At 50.1% G+C, this 22,447-nt stretch overlaps 1 pseudogene; it reads left to right on the top strand.

Annotated features, from left to right (window-relative positions):
* Positions 1 to 11,715: 11,715 nt before the first annotated feature.
* Positions 11,716 to 12,554, top strand: LOC131483362 (transcription factor SOX-2-like; annotated as a pseudogene).
* Positions 12,555 to 22,447: the final 9,893 nt, after the last annotated feature.

Here is a 22,447-nt window from a genome sequence, read left to right as displayed (position 1 = left end):
CTGGTTCACTCCTCCGGCAGCTGCAATGGCCGAAGCTGAGCTGATCCAAAGTCAGCAGCCAGAAACTCTTTCCTGGTCTCCACATGGGTTCAAGATTGCAAGGCTTTGTGCCATCCTTGACTGCTTCCCAAGGCCATAAGCAGGGAACTGGATGTGAAATCCAGCACCCAAAACATAAACCGACACCCATATGGAATCCTGGTACATGCAAGTACTTTAGCCACTAGGCTACCATGCTGGATCCTAAACTAATCTTGAAGAAAAATGAAAATGATTTGAGGAAGCACACATGGAAATGGTCAACTACGATTTGGAGTCAAAGAGTGCATTGAATGCATTGGGGGAGAGCTCAGCTCCATCTGCCACCCAGATAGAGACCAGAGAATTTTACACCAGCAGTTCTCAAAGTTTCCCTTACACTGAAAAATAAATAAATAAATAAATAAATCCCCACTTTTCAGATTATCAAGACCCGACATGCGATTCTAACAGTTTTAGAAATTATAAAAACCAAATGATGAAGAAAATATCACTCATTTTCCCTCCTCTCAGAAATTGTGCTGGAATTCCCCTGCCCTGGTTCAAGCTGATGCCTACAACACTGCCATCCCACATCAGAGCACTGGTTTGAGTCCTGGCTGCTCCACTTCCCATTTCAACTCTGATAATGCTCCTAAGAAATATCCATGCACCCACGTAGGAGACCTGGATGAAAAACCTTGCTCCTAGCTTTAGCCTAGCCTAACCACGACTATTCTGGTCAACCAGGGAGTAAAACCAGCTGATGGAAGATCTCTTTCCCTCTGTTACCATGCCTTTCAAATCAATCAATCTGCCATGCTTTCAGTGGAGGATCCCTTGTTCCTTCTACTGTGGCCTCCAGGAGGGCATGGGTGCCTGACAACACGGCCTGAGACAGGCAGAAAGGAGTGTGCAGCTGGCCCTGGGTCAAACCCTGTGCTGGGTCACAGCAGGCTGTGGGATGAAGTCACATAGGAAATGGCACCAGGAGTCCATCTTGCAAGCACCACCAGAGTAAGGGTGATGAGTCTCCACATCCAGCCACGAAGAGAGACAGCAAAGGTAGGAGCCACAGATCAAGAACAAAGGACATTACACACAGGGAAGCTCGACCCACTTTTTAAGATTATAGCACTGATATTCAGGGACTGGGGTAGAGGGGAAGGGGAGGAGAGGGAGGAAAACAGCAGGACCCCTGGAATACTCCTGTCCCTGACCCGGTGGGGGACATGGGGTAGAAGGAAGCAGGATCTACCACTGGAAGAACCCAGTCCCCAACTTGGCCCTGGAAAGCAGGTGTGGTAGGGATGTGGGAGATGCATGGTGGGTGCAGGGCAAGCAGACCTGGCTCTGGAGCTGCAGGCAGGCGAGCAGCCTGATGCAGACACCATGTCACTGGCCAAGGCTTCCTGGTCCTGGAGCAGCAGGCAAGGTGGCTAGAGGACTACGGGTGCAGGGACCCTGGCTGTGCCCCCAATCCTGGGGCACATATAGTGGGTGCTGAGGGCTGGTGGGTTGCTGGTGGAGCACCCATGCAACAGGTCAGGCCCCAGAGCAGAGGACTGGGCACAGCTAAGCCCGCCTGGCCCTGGAGTGGCTTACAGGTAGGCTGGGAACTTGGTGTGGGATGGGATGGGGGATTTATTGGTGTTAGCGAGCTGGCCTGGCCCTGAAGTGGATGGCTGGCAGTTGAGAGCAGAGGAGGCACCACCCAAATCAGCCTGCTTCTGGAACAGTGGCTGCCGTGGTGGACCAGGAAGGCTAGAGTCCCGCAGTCAACAGTGCAGCTAGCCTGTCCTCGTAGCAATGGTGGAGTTGGCATGTTAGATGTGCGGTGGCAGGTTGGCTAGAGCCCAAACTCGCCTGTCCCTGAGGCAGTTAGAAGGAAGGAATGAATGACTAGATTTGTAGGGGTGCCAGGGTTGGGGCCCTGGAGGAACATAGGATGGTGTTAAGTGCTGGGGGAACTTGGCTGGCTGAGTATGACTGGCCCTGGAGTGAATGTTAGGCAAACGGGGCCCGGGGATGCCATCCAAGCTGGCCTAGTTCCACAACAATGAGTAGGACAGCAGGGCTGTTGTGTTGGGTGTATGGAGATTCTGGAAGAGCTACCATGATTCAGGAGCAGGTGGTAGAGCTCAGACAGGACAGGGGTGCAGGGGAACTGGCCAGGCCCTGGAAGGGCCTCATGGGGGCTTGCTAGATTCACTGGCAGGAGTGCTAGAGGAACAGTACACACAGGGCAAGCAGGGCTCACCATGGAGCTGCAGGCAGAGCATGGTGCTTGCAGGATGGGGGGTGCTTGCACACTCGCTAAGCTGACCTGTCCTGGCACTGGAGCAGTGGACATGGTGGCAGGGCTGGCAGCCAGAAGCACAGGGTGCAAAGAAAGCAGTAGCATAATGTTCCTGGTGAGAAAGTGGCTGGTCGATCAATAACTGTAAGGAGAGGGTTGCTGGCTGAGCCAGCCTGGCCCTCGAGTTGTGGACGGGGTGGGCAGGACAGGCCATGCCTTCCAAACCCTGGAGGGTTTGATAAGCAGGCTGGGGCATGGAAGTTCCACCTGGGGTCATCTGACCTGGCATTGGCAAGGCTGGGTGGCGCAGTGGGTGTGTTGTTGTACATGTTGCTCTGGCCAAGCTGCTCCATCAGTGGAGCAACAGGCAGAGCACCTGGAGAAGCCTGAGGGACGCATGACAGGTGGGCCAGAAGCATAGGCTTTGCCAGCTCTGAAAGCTGTGTTTGCTGCAGCAGCCAAGGCAGGAATATAAGAGGTGCTGAGGGTCCAGGGAGAGTGAGCCTATTCCTGAGGAGCAAGATGGAGGACAGGGGTGGCAAGGTCCCTGGCAGAGCCAGTCTAGAGCTGACACCCTCCTGCAGTGTTACAGCTCACCCAATATGCACCCATTGTAAACATGGCAACCTCCTGTGGCTGTCCAACGCACCTGTTTCCTAAGGCTATATAACTCACTCTTTCCACAAAACTCTATGTAACTTTCACACTGATGCCACTCTCTGAAAGACAAAGAGCTGACCCATGCTGGTTGGTCTGTTTACCTGCCTCCTTCATAAAATTTGCTGTTTAGCAAACAGGCTGGAACCACAGGGTTGAGGGAAGAAGGGGCCCAGCCCTGGGCTGCACTTCTTGAAAGGGGGCTCAGGCTGCAGACATCCACCTTTCCCTGGTTTCTCTGCCCACATTCCATTACTGCTAGGCCTCACCTCTCCTGGAACTCTTGAAAGTACAAATTAGAAATACAAGGCATGCTGGAATTAGCATCTTCACTGTCCCACCCACACTGTGAACATAGGGTAAGGAATACAGACATCAGGGGACATGCACAGGGGCTTCCTGTCCTCAAAGACTGTCTGCAGGAATCGAGAGAACAAGCATGTACTGGAGAAACAAAGAGTCAGAGTGCCAGAGCGATGGCAGCATGAGACTAAGAGAGCGAGCCCTCCCTATCAGGAGCCATTGTGGGGGCTAGGGAAGGGCATGGTTACACAACAATGCAATACCTCCCCCACTCAAGTTGCAGGTGATGATAGGAGAGTGTCAAAAGTGGGCAGAAGGGTGGGCCTATGTGGTTGGGTGGGGTTTGGCTTCCAAGCTGGTGACCATGAATGAGCTACCTACCCCACAACATTGGGAGAAGGAAGCCACATGTCTCACCTCTTTTTTCTATGCAAATTAGCAGACATTACTGCCCATTGAGAATAAGTTTCTTTCTCTCTGCCCTTGGGGTGACTCATGTCAACCCCTCCCTGAGATGGTGCTGAATGGACAATTTCCGCCATTAACTCAGGTTTTTCCTCCCTTGGCGGCCCTCCTGTTGCTAGGGCAGGCCACCTTCCTTCTGCTTCTTAAATAAACCCTGCTTTGCAAACTGGAGCTGTATACATGAACATTCTTCATGAGACATGAATAGGTTGTTGCAGTGTTTCATGTTGATTTCCCTACCACACTAGTCTACTTTGCCCTGCAGCAGCGGGAAGGCTATGGGGGTGGGTAGGCTAGAAATGAGTGTGGTGGGGCCAAAACCTTCTGGTCCTGGAGGAGCTTCCAGACAGGCAAGGGGTGTGGGAGATGACATTGGAGGGTCAGGTAAGACAGCAGAGTTGGTGTGTTGTTTGACTTGGGACTCAAGAAGGTGTGCAGCCTGGGGTGCCGGGGTTTCCGGCAGAAGGGGCTCATCCCTGCAGTGGCTGGCAAGCACACTGCCTACTGAGTGAGTGAGATCACTGGCTGTGCCTGACTGGCTCTCGAGCTACAGACAATGGATGGTGTGGCAGTGCTCCTGGGCTAGAGGAGTGCTGGTGCTAGCTACCTGAGCCTGGCCGTGCATGGGCAAGTTCGGCATCTGAGCGCATATGTTGGAAGAAGGCTCTTCTTTCTGCTCTCCTCCCATGCAATTCCATGAAATGGAGGACTACAGTGCCATAGGAGCAGGGACACCTGCCAGGATGACTTGGCTATGAAGCAGATGGCAGGAAGAGAGGCGGCTCACAGTGCACCCACTTCTCCAGCTTGTCCCTGGAATAGAAGCCAGTGGGCTCCTTGGGCTCTGGGCTTACTGTCATGACCCATTGGCTCTGGAATGCAGTGTGTGACTAGGGCAGAAGGGGATACTGACTAAGCAGCACGTGCGGCTGTGCAGCCTGTGAGCTAGGGCTGAGGGGTGCACTGGCCTAGGCGGCTTGGGAGACATGTTCCTGGAACAGAAAGAGTGTATGCTCAGGACTGTGAAGTGCTGTCTGAACAGGACTGGCCCTAGATCAGCAGAAGAGGGCAATGGTAAGGTTGGGTTAGAGGTGTGTGGAGCACCAGTTGAGCCCACCTGACCCTGCAGTGGCTTGCAGGCAAGCTGGTAATGGGGAGTGGTGTTAAGGGGAGCAGGGTTGTAAGCAGAGTGGACATATGTCAGGCTGGGGGCACAGGGGATGCCAGCTAAATGTGCAACAGTGGCCTATGAGCTACCTGGCAGGGCAAGCCAACCTTGCCCTGTAGTGGAAGGTGGGCAAGCAGCCTGTTGGGGGTGCCAAGTGACTGGCAGAGTCCACCTGGTTCTACTGCAGAACGTGGAACAGCTGGGCAGGTGTGCTGATGTCTTGGGCATAGTGGGCTGGCCCTGGAGCACTTCGAGGCCTAGAGGTATAGGGGTCATCAGACTGGCCCTTTTGGCTCTGGAGCAGGTAGCAAGTGGGCAAAGGGAGCAAGGGCACCATCCAAGCTGCTCATGCCCTGGAGTGGCCATCCTGGGGCATGATAGAGGTGCAAGAGAGGAGGCAAGCACTGGCTGATTCTATCTGCTCTTGAGATACCTGCAGCAAGGAGGGTCAGGTGGGCTAGAGATAAGGTGTCTCTTGCCAAGCAAGCTTGTCCCTGCAACAGGGAACAAGGCAGGAGTGCTAGGGGAAGGGTAGGTGCTGGGTGGGGGTGGTCTGCCATTGGAATGCACGCGGAGTATGGTACATGAAGGCTGGGGTCCATGTACTCTGGCCCAGGCAGCCTGGCTTCACCCTGGACAAGAGGTCATTGTGTCGGGTGGGGTGGGGTCCAGGAGAGGCAGAGATCAGCCCAGGCTACCAAGCATGGCAGTGGCTGGTGGGCAAGAGTCTGTCTGAAGAAATAGGTGGCCGAATTGGCCTGGCCATAAAGCTGTGGACCGGGTGGGTGTGCTACAGCCTCACTGGGGATGTAGGCAGGGGATGGGAGCAGTCTAACAGCCTGGGCTTGGATCCAGCTCCAGTAGGTTGGCAGGGTGTGCTTGCCGAGGGGCGGGTTGCTGTGTCAAAGACAGCCTAGCCCTAGAGAGCCTGCAGAGTGACAGGGTGGGCTGAGAAGCAGCACAGGGGACACCGATAGAGCTCTCTTGGAGCAGGCAAGGGAGGCTGTGTGCAAGTAAGGCGCTGGCTGAGATCATCTGGCCCTGGGGCAGTGGGCTTATGGGAGGGGGCATAGTAGAGACTCACTGTGGGCCAGCATAGCCTAGCTGAACCTAGATTGGCAGGCATGTGGTTTAGGGATGTTGGTGATGTTGGCAGGACCTCATGAGCCTGGAATGGCAGGCGGGGCGGGCTGGCTACAGATGCACCTTGCACTGGCTCAGCCATGAAGTGAGCAAACTAGAAATCAAAGCACCAGGACAGGACAGAGAATGAGCTCTGGGAAGCAGCCTGCTTACACTTCCCAGGGAGTCCCCACTTACCTGATCTTCCACGGTCCCAGGCTTGGGGAATCACTCTCACTGGGGACACAGTGCCCAAGGGGGGTTCACTGCAGTGATGGAGGGAATCCTAAGCAGCCAGAAATGTAATAGTGAGGATGTGGGAACACTTCACAGCCTGCAGTGTCTCCTCCAGCATCTTAGCTCTCCGACGCAACCACACATTCAAGATCAAGTAAACGCTGTGGCCTCTGTGATTTTCTTTTAACATCAGATGTGTTATATTTGCCTAATACCAATTTACTGCCAACAACTAATCACAACACAATTCCATTATTTCATCATCTGCAGTTAGTAGAGGCTTCAGGGTTAAGCTTGAACTTGACACACAGGTGCAGGTTAATGTTAGTGGACAGCAGTGTTAGCTCTTTCAGGTCTTTTGCTCCTTTAAGAAGCTATCTAGGGGGTCTATGTCAGTATCTCTGCAGTTAAAATCCTCCTCTCGCATGGGCCGGGATCCCAAGTAGGTGCCGGCTTTAACCCCGATGACGCTGTTTCCCATTCAACTCCCTGCTTGTGGCCTGGGAAAGCAGTGGACAGCTAAAACCCTTGGGACTCTGCACCCATGCGGGAGGCCCAGAAGAGGCTCTGGGTTCCTGCTTCTGGATTGGCACAGCTCAGGCCTTTGCAGTCACTTGGGGACTGAATCAATGAACAGAAGATCTTCCTCTCTGTCTCTCCTCCTCTCTGTATATCCGGCTTTCCAAGCAAAAATAAAATGGAATTTTAGAAAAGACTCTTATCCCAGACATTGAGCACAAATGATACTAGCTTTTTTTAAACCAGTCAAATACACTCACAATTTTTTACTCTTTCTACCACCAGAATCGGAAATTGCAAATATTTGTAGGAATTGCACGACAACAGTCACAAGTACACTCACAATTTGATAAGTGCTCTAGGCCACCAAAATTTTACCTTCACAAAGATTCTTTCTTGGTTCAAATTATCCTCTGACTAAACCAACTTGTGGCTGCAAAATGAAAACTGCTGTGTATCCCAAGCTCACTATCCTAGGATTTACCTGGGACTTTGCCAAGGTTTTACTCCCTAGGTTGCCAAGCCTCAGAGAACCCAGAGTACATCAATCATTTCTCTAGATGACATTAATATGTCACCAAGGAATGGAGCTCTGGATGGGTAAAGAGAATATTAATGCTCCAAGGGGTTAGTTATATGCAATAGATGGAACACCATAGATACCCTCCAGTTTTAGGGCATCAGCTGCCACTCTGAATGGTAACCCCCAATCTACTGCTCTCTTTCAGGGGGAATGAGTGAGCCAGAGGATAAGATAACCATGTTTGTTTGTTACAAGGTGTTTTGAAACTGAGGAAAACAAAAAGAATATATTGAGGAACCTGTTAATGTTTGAATGGAGGGTCAAAGTTGAGGAGTTCCTAACAGCTAATGTAGGTTATTCCTACTTACCGTCAGGCTTTTTCATCTAATCTTTCATTTCCCACATTCCTACAACAGCCACAAGACCCAAAATAAGTCAGGTTTTTCACACTGCTACCCAAGCCACTGTCTGCTGCCTCACAGCCTGGCCAGTAGCTGCACACTGCATTTGCACAGAACTGAAACCCAGGCATTCTGAGGGAGACACAGGAGTCCCAATGTCATCTTAACCACTGTCACACACACCCACACAGGGCAGTGAGGCCTTCCTGTGCTGTGTCAGGTGGGCAATTACTGCTTTTCTCCCACGCCTACTATTCACAACAAACAGTTCCTCTAAAGAGCTATTGCTTATTTTGTGAGATAGGGAAATAATAAGACAAGTTATGGAATTGTATCTTGGACGAAACAGTGACTCCTGCTGTGAATTTTCAGGGCAGAGAGCAGCACTTGGCATTGAGACAAGAGTTCTGGACATTCACAGATTTATTCCCTGCTTTAATGCTCTCTGCTGAACCTGACTTATTCCCTCTACAACTCATGGGCACATTTAATCCCAATCATGAGAACTTCACGGAACGGGTGACAACATACCAGAAGCCATCAGGATAAATCAGTAGTGCTGCCTTCACAGCTCCTTCGGCAGGTTCTTCTAGAGAAGCCCCTTTGCGTGAGTCCCCGTGCACTCCCTTGGCTTGTCTACAAGGTCGCTGTGCCACGCCAGGCCTCTGCCAAGCACAGCGCCAGCACCACATGCTGCCCCTCAACCTTGCAGCAAAATCGCAGGGAAACAAGGCTGTTTGTTCTAACTGCTGGAGTCTGTGCTGCTCTGGTGTCAGCAACAAGAAAACTGCCCCAGACCCTTAGGAGGAGCTTCACTGAGGACTGAGCTGCGGGCTGGAGACGCTGTTGCCCAAATCAAGAAAATCGGGCCAATTAAAAAAGAAGTTGCAATGAGGTAGAAAATTAAAATAAAATAAAATACAATAAAATAGAAAATAAAAAATGGAAATCATGCCCATTTTGAAGGTCGAACTGTCCCGGGCACTCTCCCCTCCTCACTGCACAATGGGTTCAACTGGGAGGCCTAGAGTTCAAGGTCAGTGCTGCAGAGTGAGGACCCCTCTCTGCTTCAGGATCCTGTTCAAGTCTGAAAACACACAGAAATGTAGGACAAGAGTCTGCAGATACACCTCACCGAATGTTCAATGTTTTCTGAAACTTGTCTTCTTTGTATCGCCAATGTTTTTTTCCATTAGTTCATTTCACTTTTTAAAATACAGATTACACATTCACAATAATGTGTAAGACACAAACCGAGAAGAGGGCTTATCCAGATTCAATCTAGCAAAAGAAAACTTGCAGTGATAGATGTAATTCATATTATATCTATATTACCTATTTTATGCATATGTATGTGTTTCTGTTACTCGGTTTCCAGAATTTGTGACTTTTGGTTTCTGTTTTAAAACATCTTTCTATGGGATATTTAATTTTTTTTTTTTTTTTGTAGAAATGTCAGAGATAGAGAGAGGAGGAGAGACGGCGAAGAAGGTCTTACATCCACTAATTCACTCCCCAAGCAGCTGGAACAGACAAATGCAAACACTCTAGCATCCCATTGTCTACACTTGTCCAACAGTTTCATTGGGAATCCATCTGTCATCTGGATGCAGGAATAAATGTTGCATTATATCCCCACATCTGGAAATGGTAGACCCCAGTACCCCATCACTATACATTTCCATAATTGAGAAACCATGAAACAAGGTCAGCAACTGGTATGAGGTAGAACAATAGCCTCAACAACAACAACAAAATACAGCTCCATGAAAAAACACGCCACTGAGTAACCAGCACATTGGTGACAAGACGGAGATACAAAAGTCTCTTGAAAAAAATGATGCACCACATATTCCATGAGCCAGCAATGAATTGACAAAAGGACAGAATATTTTGGCCGGGATCCCATGTGAGCACCAGTTCTAATCCCAGCAGCTCCACTTCCCATCCAGCTCCCTGCTTGTGGCCTGGGAAAACAGTGAAGGATGGCACAAATGCTTGGGACCCTGCATCCGTAGGGTAGACCTGGAGGAAGTTCCTGGATCCTGGCTCCAGATTGGCACAGCACCGGCTCTTGTGCTCACTTGGGGAGTGAATCATCAGATGGAAGATTTTCCTCTCTGTCTCTCTTCCTCTCTGTATATACAACTTTGCAATAAAGATAAATAAATTTTTTTAAAAGAGAGAGTATTTGGAATAAATAAAACTGATATAAAAAAACTTCAAAACACATGGGATGCAGCCAAAACAGAACAAAACAAAACAAAACAAAACAAAAACAGTGTTGATTGAATTATTGAAGTTATACATTCCACACTGGTTTCCTTATATAAGAGAGAACATTATGGTATTTGTTCTTTTGAGACTGACTCATTTCGCTGAGCATAATGGTTTCTAGTTGGGACAAACTAGTTGTAAATAGTATAATTTCATTGTTCTTAATAGCTGAATAATATTCCATGGATTAGATGTACCACAGTTTCTTTAACCACTCTTTGGATGCGCAACTAGATTGTTTCCATGTCTTTGCTATTGTAGCTTGTGCTACTGTAAATAGGATTACAGATCCCCTTCTCACATGCAGATATCATTTCCATTGGGTATATTCCTAGCAGCAGGATAGCTGGGTCATATGGCAGATTTATTTGCAATTCTCCAAGCACTCTCCATACTGATTTCTACAGTGGTTGTATTAGCCTACACTCCCACCAGCAGTGAAGGAGGGTGCCTTTCTCCCCACATCCAAAGTATCTGGCAGGATTGGCCAGTCCCAGCCTGTCTTCACCTACCGAGCTCGCCATGTGAACCCAAGCTCCCACCTGGCTGCTGCAAGGGCTGATCTGTGGCTGCCTTTGGATCCCTGGTTGTCCTTTGAATCCGGGTCACAGCTCACCAGTGGCTGCTGGGTTTTCTGTTCCCTAAACACTGCTCAGCGATCGTCGCCTCTTCCCTGTGTCCGGAGTTCTTCAAATAACTCCCTGCTGACTTCCTGGCCCCTATTTTTATATAATCTGCTCTCTGTTCTTTACCCTATCTAATAATTTTCCATCATCTCAAACATGTCTACACCCTTTGCCGACCAGTGAGATTTTCTAAATGTAAACTTAAGAATTCCTAGCCTCTTGTGCCCTAAGAATCATGTTTGTGCCTGATTAAATAAAAGCTTTCTTTTTAAGATTTAGCTTATTTTGATTGCAAAGTCAGGTATACAGAAAGGAGAGACAGAGAGGAAGCTCTTCCATCTGATGATTCATTCCCCAAGTGACCACAAAGGCTGGCGCTTACCCATAAAAAAGCCAGGAGCCAGGAACTTCCTCCAGGTCTGCCAGAGGGGTGCAGGGTCCCTAGGCTTACCCAGGCCACAATCAGGGAGCTGAATGGGAAGCAGGGCCGCTGGGACTGGAAGTAGCGCTCGGACGGGTGTCTATTAACTTGTTCAAAAAAGTTATCAGGAGTTGTAAAGGCAGAGAAGGGAGTGCTAGCAAAAGGGGGAAGTAGTTTTCTGCCTCTTTAAGGACTGAGGGAACAAGAAGCAGAGAGTGAGAAAGGCAGGAAGAAGTTTGAGTCCGGGGCTTAAGCCTTTCCAAAAAAAAAAAAAATCACAACAATAATAATAATAATCGCAGCGGGTAGCTGCGGCATCTGCCGGAGGTGGAGGGAAACACTGTTCGCTTCTCTCTCTCTCTATCTCTCCCTCCCTCCCTCACCGTCCCCCCACACACAGCTCTGTCCCCTTTCTTTGGCCCCTCCCCAAATTGCTCTCCTCCACTTGGTCTCCTCTCGGAACCCCGTGATCCCCAATCACACCCGCTCGCCTCCCCTCCACCTCCCCCTCCTCCTCCTGTGTTCCCCCGCCGCCTACCCCCTCGAGTTCTCCCGCCACGCTGAGGGTCTCCGGCCTCCAGCGGGCCGGGCCTATGTGCACAGCGCCCGCATGGACAACAGATGGAGCTGGAGCTGAAGCCACTGGGCACACAGCCGAATTCTGGGGGAGGCTGAGGCAATGGCAACACCATGGCGGCAGCTGGCTACAGCAACCAAAAGGCCCATGAACGCCTTCATGGTGTGTTCCCGTGGGCAGTGTAACAAGATGACCCAGGAGAACCCCAAGATGCACAACGTTGATATCAGCAAATGCCTGGGCGCAGAGGGGAAACTTAGTGGGAGATAGCGAAGCGGCCGTTCACTGCCGAGGCCAAGTGGCTGCAGACGCTGCACAAGTAGAAACACAGAGATTATAAATATCAGCCATGGCCGAAAAGCAAAAAGCTCTTGAAGAAGGATAAGTACATGCAGCCTGGTGGGCTTCTGGCTCCCAGCAGCAACAGCATGGCTAGCAGGGTTGGGATGGGCGCTGGCCTGGGCGTGGCCGTGAAGCAGCGCATGGACAGCTACACCCACGTGAATGGCTGGAGCAATGGCAGCTACAGCATGATGCAGGGCCATCTAGGCTGCCCGCAGCACCTGGGCCTCAACACGCATGGTGCGGCTCAGATGCAGCCCTTGCACCTCTATGATGTCAGCTCGCTGCAGTACAACTCCATGACCAGCTCACAGACCTACATGAACAGCTCTCCCACCTACAGCATGTCCTACTTACAGCAGAGCACCCCTGGCATGGCGCTAGGCTCCTTGGACTAGGTAGTCAAGTCCAAGGCCAGCTTTAGCCCCTCCATGTTTACCTCTTCCATTCCAGGGAGCTCTGCCAGGCCAGGAACCCTCGGAACATGATCAGCGTGTACCTCCCCGGTGCAAAGCCGACTGCTGATGTCACAGCACTACCAGAGCAGCCCAGTATCCAGTACGGTCATTAACAGCACACTGCCCCTCTCGCATATGTGAGGGGGGCCCGCCAGACAGCGGACTGGAGAAGGACAGGGGGTGGGGCAAGAGCAGAGGTTGGGGGTGATAGTGGGGTGGGGAGTAGGGGGAAAGACATTTTCAGAGGAAAAGGAAACAAAAACCCAGGAAGTGGGAGGGGTGCAAAAGTAGGGTGAGAAGGAAGCATGACGAAAAAAGCAAGCGCATGCAACACAAATCCTGGTATGTGACAAAGAACATTTCCTTACTCACAGCAAATGACACCTTCAGAGGAGACCACCAATCCCTTCTACGCCCAACACAAAACCTGTGCCACTGACAAGAGAACATTATAAAAGATGTAGAGATGCTGAACTTCTTTTTTGGGGGGACTATTTTTGCACAGAAAAAAAAATGGCTGGTGGGTGGACTGGGGAGGGCCAGGGGAATGGACCTTGTATAGATCTGAAGTAAATGAAAACTGCACACAGCTTTTTTTTTTTTCTAATTGAAAGGTGGATATACAGAGAGGAGGAGAGACAGAGAGGAAGATCTTCCATCGGATGATTCATTCCCCAAGTGAGCACAATGGCTGTAGCTGAGCCAATATGAAGCCTGGAGACAGGAGCTCTTTCGGGTCTCCCATGAGGCTGCAGGATCCCAAGGCTAGGCTGATGATCCCTGCACCCCTAGGCTTCCGGCTGCTCCAGGCCCAGGCCCACTCAGCCCAAGAAACCAACACACCTGTCCCACTTCTCCACTTGCTGCTATAGAACCAGCAGGGCACTGCCAGCCACCCGGCACCCCCAACAGGCTGCTCATAGACCAAGTTGCATGTGGGGCCTTGCCCTTCCAAGAAGCTCATAGACCACCACTGCAAGGATTGGCCAGTTCAGCTGGCATCCCCTGTGCCCCCAGCCGGCAAGGATGTCCACTCTGCTAACAATCCTGCCCCCCTTGACCCTGTCCCACTTTCCCAGCTTGCTTACAAGTCACTCAAGGGTCATGTGGGCTCAACTGTTGCTCCTCGTGATTCTAACCCAACCTCACCATTGCCCCCTGCCACTGATCTAGGCCCAAGTCTGTTCAGACAGCATTCCTGGCCCTGAGCATGCACTCCATCTGCTCCAGGGCCAAATCATTCCAGCTGCCTAAGCCAGTGCACCCCTCAGCCCTAGCTCGAAGGTTGCTCAGCCTCACATGTGCTTGGTTGGTATCCCCACGTACACCTAGTATGCACACCATGCATTTCAGAGCCATTGGGTCATGACAGTAAGCCCAGAGAGCAAGGAACCCACTGGCTGCTATTCCAGGAACAAGCCGGACAAGCCAGTGCACTGTGCGCCCCCTCTCTGCCTGCCATCTGCTTCATAGCCAAGTCATCCTGGCCGGTGTCCCTGCTCCTACAGCCTGTAGTCCTCCATTTCAGGGCCAGGCTGAATTGCATGGACAGGAGGGAGGTTGTGAAGGGCTTCTTTAACATAACACCTTCCATCACCCCACTTGCCCATCCACGGCCAGGCTCGGTTAGACAGCCTGGGCTCTGTCCCAAGAGCACTGCCACACTGTCCACTGTCCGGAGCTTGAGAGCGAGTTGGGCTTAGCCAATGATCCCACTCCCTCAGCAGGCAGTGTGCTTGCCAGCCACTCCAGGGCTGGGCCCCTTTAGCTGGTGACCCTGCAGTCCCAGCCTGCACACCTTGAGTCCCGTGCCATGCAACATGCCCACTCTACCTCCTCACCTGACCCTCCAGTGTCATCTCCGACACACCTAGCCTACCTGAGGCTCCTCCAGGGCCAGAAGGGATCGGCCCCACAACACTCATTCCTAGCCTGCCTGCCTCCATAGCCTTGCTGCTGCTGCAGGACAAAGTGGGCTAGTGTGGTAGGGAAATCAACACGAAACACTGCAACAACCTATTTCTTTTCTCATGTAATAACGTTCATGTAGACAACTCTAGTTCGCAAAGCAGGGTTTATTTAAGAAGCAGAAGGAAGGTGGCCTGCACTTCAACAGGAGGGACGCCAAGGGAGGAAACACCCATGAAAAAGATGGAAATTGTGTCCATTCAGCACCATCTCAGGGAGGGGTTGACATGAGTCACCCCAAGGGCAGAGAGAAGGAAACTTTTTCACAATGGGCAGTAATGTCTGCTGCATCAACCAGAAATAAAAAATTGAAATCTGTGTCTTCCTTCTCCCAATGTTGTGGGCTAGGCAGGCAGTTCAGGGTCACCAGTTTGGAAGCCACACCCCATCCCACTACCTGGATGTTTCTTCCTACCCACCTGGTATGCTCACCTATCTGGAACATGAGAGGGCTGGTATTGCATTGTTGTGTAACCACTCCCCTCACAAGCCCCCACAGTGGACTCTGATGGGTAGGGCTCACTCTCTTGGTCACATGCTTCCATTGCTCTGGCACCCTGACTCTTGGTCTCCCCAGTACCTGCTTGGACTTAGGTCTCCGGGTAGCCCCTGAACATGGCCCCTGTATGTGTCTATTTCTCACAATCTCTTTACTGCTTGAGTGGGACAGGAAAGATGTTAATTCTAAGATGCTTTGTATTTCTAATTTGTGTACTTTCTGGAGTTCTGGGAGAGGTAAGGCCTAGCAGTAACAAAATGTGGACAGAGAAACCAGGGAACGGTGGATGCCTGCAGTCCAAGCACCTCTCTCTTTTTTTTTCCCCCTTGAATTGATTTTGTTTTTATCACAAAGTCAGATAGACAGAGAGGAGGAGAGACAGAGAAAGATCCTCTGTCTGATGATTCAAACCCAAGTGACCGCAATGGCTGGTGCTGAACCAATCTGAAGCCAGGAGCCAGTAACTTTCTCCATTCTCCCACATGGGAGCAGGATCCCAAGGTTTTCTTAGGCCACAAGCAGGGAGTTGGATGGGAAGTGGAGATTCCGGGATTAGAATCGGTGTCCATATGGGATCCTGGCATGTTCAAGGCAAGGACTTTAGCTTCTAGACCACCTGGCTGGGCTCCTATGCCTCTCTTCAACAGGTGCAGCCCAGGGCTGGGCCCCTTCTGTTGACAATCCTATGGCCAAGGCCTGTTTGTTAAACAGCAAAGTTTATGAAGGCGTCAGGCAAACTGACCATCCAGCCTGGGTCAGCTCTCCCTTCCTTCAGAAAGTGACCTCAATGTCAGAGTTAGATGGGTTTTAATAAAAAGAGTGAGTTGGCTGACCCTGCCTTAGGAACCAGGTGAGTTGGACAGCCACAGGAGGCTGCCATGTTTACAATCAGTGGACAATGGGTGGGCTATAGCCCTGCAGGAGGCTGTCAGCTCTAGGCTGGATCTGACAGGAACCCTAACACCCCTGTCCTCCATCTTGCTCCTCTGGAATAGGCTCACTCTCCCTGGGTACACAGCACATCTAGCATTCCCACCTTGCTTATTGCAGCAAACACAGGTCTTCAGAGCTGGCAAAGCCTGTGCTTCTAGCCAGCCTGTCATGCCTCCCTCAGGCTTCTCCAGGCAATCTGCCTGCAGCTTGCTCTAGGGACAGACTGGCTTAGCCACAGTAACATGCCCCACAGCACACCCACCACATCAACCAGCCTTGGCACTGCCAGGGCAGATGAACTCAGGAGGCACTTTCCATGCCACAGCCTGCTTGTCAAACCCAACAAATAAATCTGAGTCTCAAGATATAATTAACAAAAATAAAAGAAGAAGAAGAAGAAGAAGATATTCTTTTAGAACTTTCCAGAAAGTTGCCAATAACGCTGGGTAGTTCCATGCCAGTGCAAGAAGGGCCAACACAGAGCCTGATGGGCCACTTGGTGCTATCCAGTCTGGATCTTTGTGATGTGCACATCTACAGCAGGGAAGAAATACAAGTAACTGTCTTCCCATCCATTCAAGCCCTTTGGATCAATATAAACAAATGATAAAGAAGATAGTATTCATTCTCCCACTACTCAGAAGTTGTGTTGAAATTACGGTGCCCTGGGTCAAATTTACATCTTCAAACTGCCATCCCATATCAGAGCACCAGTTTGAGTCCTGGCTGCTCCTTTTCTGATCCAACTCCCTGCTTATTGCACCTAGGAGACCTGGCTGAAGTACCTGGTCCCTAGCTTTAGCCTAGCCTAACCCTGAAAGATCTCTTTCCCTCTGTTACCATGTCTTTCAAATCAATCAATCTGCCATGCCTTCAGTGGAAGGTCCCTTGTTCCCTGTACTGTGACCTCCAGGAAGGTGCAGGTGCCCACCAGCATGGCCTGAGATAGGCAGAGAGGAGTGTGCAGCTGACTCTGGGTCTAACCGTGTGCTGGGTCACAGCAGGCTGTGGGATGAAGTGACACAGGAAGTGGCACCAGGAGTCCATCTTGCAAGCACCAACAGAGTAAGGGGATGAGTCACCACATCCAGCCATGCATAGAGGCAGCAAAGGCAGGAACCACAGAGCAGAATCAGGAAACTACCCAGGGTCAGGTCCTGTCTCTCCCTGGATGAGATGCTAGAGTCTTCCAGAGGTAGGTCCTGGTTAGCCCTGGGTAGAAGGTTGGGGTCCTCCAGGGGTGGGTCCAGCTTCCCTGTGGGTAGTTTCCTCCCCCAGGAAGACCATTATTCTAATGGGGGTGGGGCAGTGAGAAGGGAAAACGGCATCAAGGCCCTGGAAGGCTCCAGCCCCTGACGCCAGTGGGTGGAAGCATGGTCCATCCTCGGAAAAACTGAATCCCTGAGTCAGGGGCAATCAGGACCTACCCCTGCAAGACTACAGCACCCAACATGGAAGAAGCCAAGCGCCCAACCCCGTGGGGGAGAGGACATTCCCAAGATGACCCCAGCCCCCAACCAAAAGAAAGCAGAATCCATCCCTGAAGTGCGAGGGACGGACTTCCCCTGGAAGACCTCAGCCACCACCCTTTCGGGGAAAGAAGATCCCCCACCAGGGAAGATCCTAGCCCCCAACCCATGGGAAATAGAGACACCTTTGAAAGACTCCAGCATCTGACCCCCAGGGGAAGCAGGACCTTCCCATAGAAAACCCCAGTGGCAGACCTAGTTGGGGAAAGCTCCAGGAACCCCTGGAAGACATCAGCCCCAATCCAAGAGAAATAGGACCTGCCCTTGGAAGACTGAATCAGGTTGGCTCTGGAAAAGCAGATGGGGCAGTGGGATGGTCATGCTGGGTGTGGTGTAGGGTTCGTGGGCCAAAAGGACCTGGCCCTAGAGCAGTGGATAAGCTGGTCGTGGCAGATGCACTGTGGGTGAGGGCAAGCAGACCCGACTCCAGAGCAGCAGGCCGGAGATTGACTTGATGCAGAAGCCATATTGTTGGCCAAGCCTGCCTGATCCTGGAGCAGCTGTAGGGTGGTGGGAGGGCCAGTTAGAGGTGTGGGAATCCTGGCTGAGCCCCCCAGGCCCTGGATGATGGTATGAGTGGAAGAATTTATTTGAATATCCTACCTGGACTCTGCACCATTACTTCTTCCTCAGAGCACAGGAAATTCATGCCAGTCCAGCCATCCACCAATCAGATGTAACCTGGTATTCCACCTGAGAATCCCACCTCCAATCTTCCAGCCTCTTCCCCAAACCCGCCCACTCACAAATCATCAATAGGCATTCACCTGCAGTTGCCAATCCCCTGGGGCCTGCCCTCAATCATCACCCCCCACACCTGGCAGACCAAAAGATACCCAAGCACGGTTCTCTCTCTTCTTTGCTCTTCCTCTTCTTCCAGCCACCCTACCCCTCCTCCCATTCCCCTTCCCCTCCATCCTGTTCCTTCCCCACTGGAATAAACCTCCTAAGATACCTTGTTGCGTCTGGTGTTTTCAGCTCATGGTAAAGAATCAGGTTGCGGGAATTAGCTGCACATAATAATATCATAATATCATATAAACTAGAACTCAACATTTTAAATAACCAACAATGTGTGTTTGGGGCTCTTGGTTCTCCATTTGAATAGGTTTGACACAAAAGCAGCCAGAATGACACTGGGAAAGCTTGATTGGCCCTGGAGCCGCCTGCAGGCAGTTTAGGAATGTGTGTGTGTGGAGGAGGGGGTGGAGAAGGGAGTTAGAAGGTGTTAGTGAGCTGCTTGGTGCTGGAGTGGATGGTGGGCGGGTGGGCAAGGACTCAGGGGGGCGCAGTCCAAACTGCCCTGTCCTTGAAACAATGAGCTCGGGAGAGCCGGCCTGTCCTTGTAGCAGCCCACCAGTTGCCAGGGCGATGGACTGTGGTGGGCCCTGTACTTGCTAGTACATACAAGAATCTGGTCTGGGAACACCTCAAAGTTTCTTTTTGGGATCCCCCAATCATAGTGGAGGACTCAGAACTCTAACCAAGAAAAGGCAGTAGACAGAACAGATCAATCCACCACCTCAGCTATACGTTGGCAGCGAAATACGGGACAAATGGAGACTTTATGACGGACTATGTGGATTCTCCAACAACCTCATGGTGCCTGGAGTGAAGAGATTGGCAGTGATTCATAACTGGTGAACTACCAAAACCACTTGAGCAGGCCCGGCGGCATGGCCTAGCAGCTAAAGTCCTCGCCTTGAGCATGCCAGGATCCCATATGGGCACCAGTTCTAATCCCGACAGCTCCACTTCCCATTCACCTCCTGACTTGTGGCCTGGGAAAGCAGTTGAGGATGGCCCAAAGATTTGGGACCCTGCACCCGAGTGGGAGATCTGGAAGAAGTTCTTGGTCCTGGCTCGGGATTGGTGAAGTACCGGCCGTTGTGATCACTTCGGGAGTGAATCATTGGACAGAAGATCTTAATCTCTTTTTCTCCTTCTCTCTGTATATCTGACTTTGTAATAAAAATAAATGAAGCTTAAAAAAAAAAAAAAACTTGAGCAAGGAGCTCAGAGCATGTCCCACATTGGGGACCTTGCATGGGTGGGAGACTGGGTGGGGCTTCTCCCTCAATATTCCCTTTACCTCAGATATATGAAGGAAATAATAAAGAAATAATAGTCTTACCCACTTCCCTGTAGCCCTTGTACCTTTTTACCCTAATTAACAATTTAAAGATTGTCAAAAATATAATTTAAAAAATTATATAAAAAAGATTGGTAGCTTTAAAAGTAAAATGTCTTTTTTCTATGCTCTTTTTTTTATTAGAAACATCTACTAATACAAACTGAGAGATCTTACTGTCAGGTCTTAGTGTGGTAGCGTGGTAGTCACTTTCATGACTTGCTTACTAAGCTTTAGAGGCTGAGAGTGGAACTTTGCATTTTAAACACTTATGGCAACACTGGCAAGATTTGTATTGGATTTTCATTTGCTTTAGGTGAACTACACAGCCAAACATGGTTTAGATGTTCTTTTCAGTGTTTTTGTTTGTTTGTTTGTTTGTTTGTTTGTTTTTCTGTTGACAACTTCAAAAGTCAGACTTAAAAGACTTTGCTTTTTGACTTTTATCCCAATGGTGCTGTTTTGTCTTGGAATACTATTTTAGAAAAAAAACTTAGTGGAAATGATATTTTGGAATCTATGAGTGTTAAATGTGGCTCATAATTTTGGCAACATATTGTGATGCTAACTTGTGTATTACACACTTAAGAGACACAATCTCAAAGTTTCAACCTGTGATGTAATTTGATGAAAAGAAGGTGGGGAAAGATGACTGACCGTGGACAGTTGGTATATCCGAGTGTGTGATGAGATAGGGACAGAATGAATCAGAGGAGAGAGCAGGAAGTGCAGAATTGCAAGGAAAAGTGTCCGAAGCTCCGTGGGGTTTGGGGATGCGGGGAAGGGAACAACTTTCACCCAGACAAGAGAGCACTGTGAGAAAAACCTCTCAAGACAGCAATGTGCAGCCTGAGGTGGTGGAAATGGGTACCAGGGCCAAACAGGGACTCAGTCAATACCTTGTGGTGGGCCCAGCGCCGTGACCTAGCGGCTAAAGTCCTCACCTTGAAAGTGCCAGGATTCCATATGGGCGCCGGTTCTAATCTCAGCAGCTTCACTTCTCATCCAGCTCCCTGCCTGTGATGAGGACGGCCAAAAGCTCCTGGCTTCAGATTGGCACTGCACCAGCCGTTGTTGTCACTTGGGGCGTGAATCATCAGACAGAAGATCTTCCTGTCTCTCCTCCTCTCTGTATATCTGACTGTAATGGAAATAAATAAAATCTTTTTTTTTAAAGATTTATCCATTTTTATTATAAAGTCAGATATACACAGCAGAGGAGAGACAGAGAGGAAGATCTTCCATCTCATGATTCACTCCCCACGTGAGCCGCAACAGCCGGTGCTGTGCTGATCCGAAGCCGGGAGCCAGGAACCTCTTCCAGGTCTCTCACGTGGGTGCAGAGTCCCAAAGCTTTGGGCCGTCCTCGGCTGCATTTCCAGGCCACAAGCAGGGAGCAGTATAGGCTGGGAAGTGGAGCAGCTGGGATTAGAACCGGCACCCATATGGGATCCCAGGGTGTTCAAGGTGAGGACTTTAGCCGCTAGGCCACTGTGCCAGGCCCGGAAATAAATAAAATCATAAAAAAAAAACCTTGTGGCGAGTCACAAATTGATTCAGGGAAGACGCCAGTGGGAATCCTGGCTGACCCATAAGAGATGGATGGAGGTAGAAGGACTCTTAGAACAGAACACAGATGGGATTAAAAAAAAAAAAGAAAATGGCTCAGGTAGTGAAGGAATAGATATACATTGTCATAATCTGATTCTTTTCTATTGTAGTTGCATTTTTTAAAAAGATTTATTTTTTTATTGGAAAGTTAGATATACAGAGAGGAGGAGAGTCAGAGAGGAAAATCTTCTGTCTGATCATTCAGTCTCCAAGTGGCCGCAACGGCCAGTGCTGTGCCGATCCGAGGCCAGGAGCCTGGAACTTCTTCAGGTCTCTCACAAAGGTGCAGGGTCCCAAGAGCTTGAACTGTCCTCGACTGCTTGCCCAGGCCACAAACAGGGAGCTGGATGTTAAGTGGAACTGCTGGGATTAAAAGCGGCGCCCATACGTGATCCCAGCAAGTTCAAGGGGAGGATCTTAGGCACTAGGCCATAGTGTAGGGCCCAAACCCGTTGTTTTTTATGACAATACTTTGTAATTTTCCAAGGTCTCATTTCAATTAGCATTTGAGTCAGCACAAGGTCATTTATACTTAGGTGCCTTTAAAATGTATTTATTTATTTGGAAAGAGTTAGGCAGAGACAAAAAAGGACAGAAACAGAGAGAAAGCTTCTATCTGGTGGTTCCTGCTCCCAAATGATTAAAATTCTCAAGGCTGGACAGGGCAAGGCCAGGAGCCAGGCCCTGATGGAATATTCCTCAAACTGCATTAATAATAGTTAGTATGAATATTTTTTAAAGATTTATTTATTTTATTTCAAAGTCAGATACACAGAGAGGAGGAGAAACAGAGAGGAAGTTCCTCCATCCGATGATTCACTCCGCAAGTGAGCTGCAATGGCTGGTGCTGCGCCGATCCAAAGCAGGGAACCAGGAACCTCCTCCGGGTCTCCCACGCGGGTGCAGGGTCCCAAGGCCTTGGGCCATCCTCGACTGTTTTTCCAGGCCACAAACAGGGAGCTGGATGGGAAGTGGAGCTGCCGGGATCAGAACCGGCTCCCATATGGGATCCCGGGGCTTTCAAGGCGAGGACTTAAGCCGATATGCCATGCCGCTGGGTCCTAGTATGAATATTTTTAACTGTTAATAGTCAGTATCAGTGGTTATATTTTATGCTTTTATTTGAATGAAACAATTTATTACTAAACAATTTTCTCCAAGGAAAGCATATTTACTAGGTTATTTCAGAAGCCAATAGGAACCAATATGACGTCTTGGATGCAAGTAGCCAGCCTGTGTGTGTCTAGGTGTGACTGACGTTCCAAGGGTGGGGTGTAGAGGGTGGAGTGCCCTTCCTTGAGTGCTCACCCAGCTGGGCTTCCTAAGGGACCCTGGACAACAGAATACTGGATAATGCAACACT

Source organism: Ochotona princeps, chromosome 25 (genome assembly GCF_030435755.1).
Source record: "Ochotona princeps isolate mOchPri1 chromosome 25, mOchPri1.hap1, whole genome shotgun sequence".
NCBI lineage: Eukaryota > Metazoa > Chordata > Mammalia > Lagomorpha > Ochotonidae > Ochotona > Ochotona princeps.
The sequence above is the reverse complement of the archived record's forward strand: the minus strand, read 5'-3'. Positions and strand labels throughout refer to the sequence as shown.